This window comes from Lepisma saccharinum, chromosome 2, assembly GCF_977018435.1.
Source record: "Lepisma saccharinum chromosome 2, izLepSacc3.1, whole genome shotgun sequence".
In the NCBI taxonomy this organism is placed as follows: Eukaryota; Metazoa; Arthropoda; class Insecta; order Zygentoma; family Lepismatidae; genus Lepisma; species Lepisma saccharinum.
The window spans coordinates 59,727,248-59,734,747 of NC_139230.1; positions in this window are offsets into that span (position 1 = coordinate 59,727,248).

The window sequence follows — 7,500 nt, forward strand, 5'->3', positions numbered from 1 at the left end:
CTTCTTTGGGTGCATCAACACTTGGGTTATTTCCATTTGGTTTATTATACGAGGTTTATTTTTTACTCTAAGATCAATATATGTCTCCGAGGACTAAAATCCTCTGATTGAAACTAAAACCTTAGGCTGTAACTAGGGATTTAGTATGTATATCGACAATTTATAGGACAACACGAACTTTACAAAGGATTGTAGGTGATGTAGGGCCACACGCCAGAGCTTTGTTAACCTGCAAGAAGCATTTACAGCTAATATTACGAGGAAATGAGGTTGATTTTTACTGTTTCACAAGGAGGCTATTTTTTATACACCCAATATTTGCTTTTTCAAGTAACTACATGTACCAGAAGTACTTACAGGCCAACTCTAACTAGACTTCAACTTATTCTATATCAGGTGCTAAATTTATAAAGAACTATGATTGTGTATATTTCTGAGGAAGTACGCAAAAGCAGATTACCCGATTAAAGTATCTGAAAAACTAATTTTTCTATGTAAGTATATTTTTATTGACTGGCTTATTTAACAGATCAAACAGAAAGACTGCAAAATTCATTAAATGTAGTTCTATAGTATAGGTGGTTTCAGAGATATAAAAAGAACAAATATAAGATTTCGCTTTTTTTTGCTTCTGAGGCTAATCGCGACGCTAAGGGTAAATGGCGAGGAAATGTAACGGAGGAGGAACAGTCCCAAAAGTTATGGGCTGCATGTAAGTTAATACCACAGAGATATTACAGTAGGTGTAGGTTCTACCACCAGAACTTTTCTATCATAATAATACTGGTTATGCTGTACTGTTAGCTAAAGATGCTGATATTTGAGAAACTTAAAAGGTTATTGCAAAATTTTAGATAAATAATAATCTGTTAGACTGTAAACATATTTTATATCCATTCTGCAAAAGATCCGATGACAAAATTTAAAAATTGTTATCGCCCAGACAGGGACTCGAACTCTGGACAGATAGGTTAAAAGCCTAACGCTATACCAACTAAGCTATCTGGGCACAAGGTATTCTTTTCTTGAAAAGTTAGTTATGTTAAGAAATATATTGAAACACTTGAGAACACTCTTGCTCTGGTTCGACAGAGAAGGAGACAACATTTCCAAATTTTTACAGACTGGGTGTATTTTTCCACTATAGAGGCCTTCACTATATGTAATTCGAAACGCTAAAGTTCAGCTAGCTTCCAAAATTGAGGTAAAGATTGTGTTTCGCGAGATTAACAAGTTACAATTATATCCAGTTACGGACAAATAAAGCTAAAAGTCTAAGATTTGCTGTACTAGCCAAGTTTTAGTAACATTTTCTTCACTTTAGTACAAATATCAAAGAAATAGGTATATTTTATTTATAATTTGACAAAATGTACTAGTATTTAATTCACAAAGTTAGGTAAAAAACAGTATTTTTTAAAAAATATTGTTACTGCCTTCAAATTTTATGTTATTTAGCCACTAACAACTGGTTTACACTGTTTGGCATCCTTTAAATAGGAAAAGAAGGAATTATTTGTTTAGTATTTTTACTACTTTATATTTATTTAAGAAAACAATTCTACAGTTTAACTTAATTTTAACAAATTGTTACTAATTTATATATCAAAGTTATGTTATTTAGAGTGTATGAAGGCGTATAAAGTTAATATTTGTATTTATCAGTTCAACTAACAATTATATTTTACACACAAAAGGTAATGTTTACAGTTAAATTACTTGAATCAGAGAATAATATTTTACAGTAATTGATTCATTCAGCACTAGTCAGTACTTTTATGCATCAGAAAGTTTTCTTAATTTTCTATTACGCATGCTATTTTGGGCTATTCTTAAAATGTATTTCTAGGGCAAACTGGTTTAATTTTCTGCTTATAATGGAAAGTTGACATAGTTTTCGCACAATGCTTTGTACATTTGTTATATTCACTACTTACAATTCAAATATTATGCTTATTTAATGTATAACTAACTAACTCTCTAGCCTTCTTAAACCCGAAGGTTCATGGCTGCAGCAACACATGCCTCTCATCTGTTTTAGGCCCAAATATTTTCCTAAGGATCTTATTTTCAAATACTCTCAATTTATGTTCCTAGCTTATACTGTAGTTATTATATCTTTTTCTATCAGCTTATTTTGAAATTAATATTATTAGGTATAGTCTTTGATTTATAACTATATTGCTTTTTTTTTATCAATTTATCTAAGAGTACACACAGACAAACACATCTGTTCACACTTTTATGTACATAGATATGCCTTTTTTCAATATTTTAGTATGAAGATTGCACTTTAGCTATTTAAGCAAGTGTAGGAAAGGTAGGATTTCTGAGAATTTCTTGCAGGATTTTGTTGTCCAAGTATAGATGAGAACTGAGCTGGGAGACTGCTTTGAACTTTTTCATGAGAGTTTCCATGTGAACTGTATGCAAGTTGAGCACTATTGACTGTGCATGCTTCTAAGTTTTGCTGTTATTTTACATCAAGTCTGTGAGACTGTAGTCAGTTTTCCCTCTTCAAGTAGTTTTTATTGATTGTATTTGTATATGTTTTGGGGACTTAGCAGTTTTATGTTATGAGGCAGTTTGTTGTAGAATATTTTTACCTGATTGTTTTGAGATATTGAGTGTCTGCTGTTTTACTTGTAATTATTTTCCTTCTTGTGTTGTGCATTTGACTGTATTTTGTCCAAGTTCGTAGTATTTAGAATATTTGTTGTTGACTTGTAGATGAAGGGAGTAATAATCCTTTGCAAGATGCCCTATACTTTAGTCTGAACATTATTCTTAGTGTTCACTTTTGAAGCCTTAGTATTCTGGTAGTAATTAATCTGTAATGTAGGCATTTTTCTGATAAATTAGACTCACTTAGTTGTTTCAACACATAGAAGTTGCATGATGGTTTACTGCTGATCATGCTAATTTGCTCTTCTTATGTACTACGTACGATGTAGCTTATTTGAGTAATTGGAATTTTGTACTGAACATAGGATTGCTTGTCTATTTTATTCCTATGTTGTTGAGTTTCTCCATATATGCCTTGGAAGAATCTAGATATATTGTGTTTGAAGTTTTATGTTTCTCTAAATTTCAGCTATGTAGTTTCTAACTCTGCTATCGGTGTGACTATTGATTTCTCTTTCTGAATGCCATGTTGGTTTCTGTTTATTCTTTTTTTGCTTGCTTTTTTTAGATCTTTATTTGTTTGTTTTGTATTTGTTATGGCTTAAATATTTTGATATTTTGAATGCTATTTTATAATAGTTCCACAATTTTTAAATTTTAATTATTTTAATGTTACATTAACTAACATATTTTACTTTAACAACAAAACAAACTACTAACAAACAATACTAACAACTTACCAAAAATGTACTATTATTACTTTTAATTTTAAAAAATTGTACTTTTAAAACTTTAACTTTGAAAAAATTAATTTTAACACTTTGACTTTAACAATGTACTTTGAATTTTTTATGTAAAGAGAATATCTAAAAAAGTAAAAAATAAAAGATCTGAAAAAAAAGCAAGCAAAAAAAGAATAAACAGAAACCAACATGGCATTCAGAAAGAGAAATCAATAGTCACACCGATAGCAGAGTTAGAAACTACATAGCTGAAACCTTAGAGAAACATAAAACTTCAAACACAATATATCTAGATTCTTCCAAGGCATATATGGAGAAACTCAACAACATAGGAATAAAATAGACAAGCAATCCTATGTTCAGTACAAAATTCCAATTACTCAAATAAGCTACATCGTACGTAGTACATAAGAAGAGCAAATTAGCATGATCAGCAGTAAACCATCATGCAACTTCTATGTGTTGAAACAACTAAGTGAGTCTAATTTATCAGAAAAATGCCTACATTACAGATTAATTACTACCAGAATACTAAGGCTTCAAAAGTGAACACTAAGAATAATGTTCAGACTAAAGTATAGGGCATCTTGCAAAGGATTATTACTCCCTTCATCTACAAGTCAACAACAAATATTCTAAATACTACGAACTTGGACAAAATACAGTCAAATGCACAACACAAGAAGGAAAATAATTACAAGTAAAACAGCAGACACTCAATATCTCAAAACAATCAGGTAAAAATATTCTACAACAAACTGCCTCATAACATAAAACTGCTAAGTCCCCAAAACATATACAAATACAATCAATAAAAACTACTTGAAGAGGGAAAACTGACTACAGTCTCACAGACTTGATGTAAAATAACAGCAAAACTTAGAAGCATGCACAGTCAATAGTGCTCAACTTGCATACAGTTCACATGGAAACTCTCATGAAAAAGTTCAAAGCAGTCTCCCAGCTCAGTTCTCATCTATACTTGGACAACAAAATCCTGCAAGAAATTCTCAGAAATCCTACCTTTCCTACACTTGCTTAAATAGCTAAAGTGCAATCTTCATACTAAAATATTGAAAAAAGGCATATCTATGTACATAAAAGTGTGAACAGATGTGTTTGTCTGTGTGTACTCTTAGATAAATTGATAAAAAAAAGCAATATAGTTATAAATCAAAGACTATACCTAATAATATTAATTTCAAAATAAGCTGATAGAAAAAGATATAATAACTACAGTATAAGCTAGGAACATAAATTGAGAGTATTTGAAAATAAGATCCTTAGGAAAATATTTGGGCCTAAAACAGATGAGAGGCATGTGTTGCTGCAGCCATGAACCTTCGGGTTTAAGAAGGCTAGAGAGTTAGTTAGTTATACATTAAATAAGCATAATATTTGAATTGTAAGTAGTGAATATAACAAATGTACAAAGCATTGTGCGAAAACTATGTCAACTTTCCATTATAAGCAGAAAATTAAACCAGTTTGCCCTAGAAATACATTTTAAGAATAGCCCAAAATAGCATGCGTAATAGAAAATTAAGAAAACTTTCTGATGCATAAAAGTACTGACTAGTGCTGAATGAATCAATTACTGTAAAATATTATTCTCTGATTCAAGTAATTTAACTGTAAACATTACCTTTTGTGTGTAAAATATAATTGTTAGTTGAACTGATAAATACAAATATTAACTTTATACGCCTTCATACACTCTAAATAACATAACTTTGATATATAAATTAGTAACAATTTGTTAAAATTAAGTTAAACTGTAGAATTGTTTTCTTAAATAAATATAAAGTAGTAAAAATACTAAACAAATAATTCCTTCTTTTCCTATTTAAAGGATGCCAAACAGTGTAAACCAGTTGTTAGTGGCTAAATAACATAAAATTTGAAGGCAGTAACAATATTTTTTAAAAAATACTGTTTTTTACCTAACTTTGTGAATTAAATACTAGTACATTTTGTCAAATTATAAATAAAATATACCTATTTCTTTGATATTTGTACTAAAGTGAAGAAAATGTTACTAAAACTTGGCTAGTACAGCAAATCTTAGACTTTTAGCTTTATTTGTCCGTAACTGGATATAATTGTAACTTGTTAATCTCGCGAAACACAATCTTTACCTCAATTTTGGAAGCTAGCTGAACTTTAGCGTTTCGAATTACATATAGTGAAGGCCTCTATAGTGGAAAAATACACCCAGTCTGTAAAAATTTGGAAATGTTGTCTCCTTCTCTGTCGAACCAGAGCAAGAGTGTTCTCAAGTGTTTCAATATATTTCTTAACATAACTAACTTTTCAAGAAAAGAATACCTTGTGCCCAGATAGCTTAGTTGGTATAGCGTTAGGCTTTTAACCTATCTGTCCAGAGTTCGAGTCCCTGTCTGGGCGATAACAATTTTTAAATTTTGTCATCGGATCTTTTGCAGAATGGATATAAAATATGTTTACAGTCTAACAGATTATTATTTATCTAAAATTTTGCAATAACCTTTTAAGTTTCTCAAATATCAGCATCTTTAGCTAACAGTACAGCATAACCAGTATTATTATGATAGAAAAGTTCTGGTGGTAGAACCTACACCTACTGTAATATCTCTGTGGTATTAACTTACATGCAGCCCATAACTTTTGGGACTGTTCCTCCTCCGTTACATTTCCTCGCCATTTACCCTTAGCGTCGCGATTAGCCTCAGAAGCAAAAAAAAGCGAAATCTTATATTTGTTCTTTTTATATCTCTGAAACCACCTATACTATAGAACTACATTTAATGAATTTTGCAGTCTTTCTGTTTGATCTGTTAAATAAGCCAGTCAATAAAAATATACTTACATAGAAAAATTAGTTTTTCAGATACTTTAATCGGGTAATCTGCTTTTGCGTACTTCCTCAGAAATATACACAATCATAGTTCTTTATAAATTTAGCACCTGATATAGAATAAGTTGAAGTCTAGTTAGAGTTGGCCTGTAAGTACTTCTGGTACATGTAGTTACTTGAAAAAGCAAATATTGGGTGTATAAAAAATAGCCTCCTTGTGAAACAGTAAAAATCAACCTCATTTCCTCGTAATATTAGCTGTAAATGCTTCTTGCAGGTTAACAAAGCTCTGGCGTGTGGCCCTACATCACCTACAATCCTTTGTAAAGTTCGTGTTGTCCTATAAATTGTCGATATACATACTAAATCCCTAGTTACAGCCTAAGGTTTTAGTTTCAATCAGAGGATTTTAGTCCTCGGAGACATATATTGATCTTAGAGTAAAAAATAAACCTCGTATAATAAACCAAATGGAAATAACCCAAGTGTTGATGCACCCAAAGAAGCCAGTAATACTTCAAAAATACCTTGAAAAAGGCTATAAAGCTAAATAATTCTTCTAGAATAGTAAAAAAGTTTGGAAAGTGGACCTAGGCCCCTAAGCCGTCTGTTAACTTCGTATTGTAATTATATTGTTAAATTGTTATATGTAAGGGGGAAAAAACAATATTAGTAAGCGTCCAGTTATGGACCCATCGGGAAAGGGGTTTCAGACCTCATAGACACACAATAATTTTCGTTACACTAAAAATTTGGCTTCGTATAAAAGCAAATAGTTGAAATGTTAAACATTTCGTGTACTTTATCCAGTAAGCCTTAGCTAGAAATACAATAAATGCGTTACAGACATAAAAATTAAGCAAGCTTTGATATTCTAGTGGCACATAATAAGTATAAAATATCCTTTAAAATACTCTGACAAATAGTTGTGGGTTGTCTGAGATCAAAATTTTCAAGTCCTCTCTCCTGCATAAATAGGCTCTAGAATTCACTAAGCCTCAAAATAATATTGGGTACATAAAATAAAAAGCAGATGGAGAGTGATGCTGATCTCATCGCATCATCTCCAAAATAGCAAAAACAAAAATATACAGAGCACTATCTGATATATTTAGAAAACTTTTACCTAGTACAATAGTAACAAAATACTCAGAAAACTCTAAAATAAACAAACTTTCGTTGTTATTTGAGTAATAATAAGCCTAAACTTGTAAAATAAAAGGGTAGAACTTGCCAAAACATACTTTTGCATCCAAAATGTAATTGAAAACTCTTTCTTGAATAGACTAAGAGGTC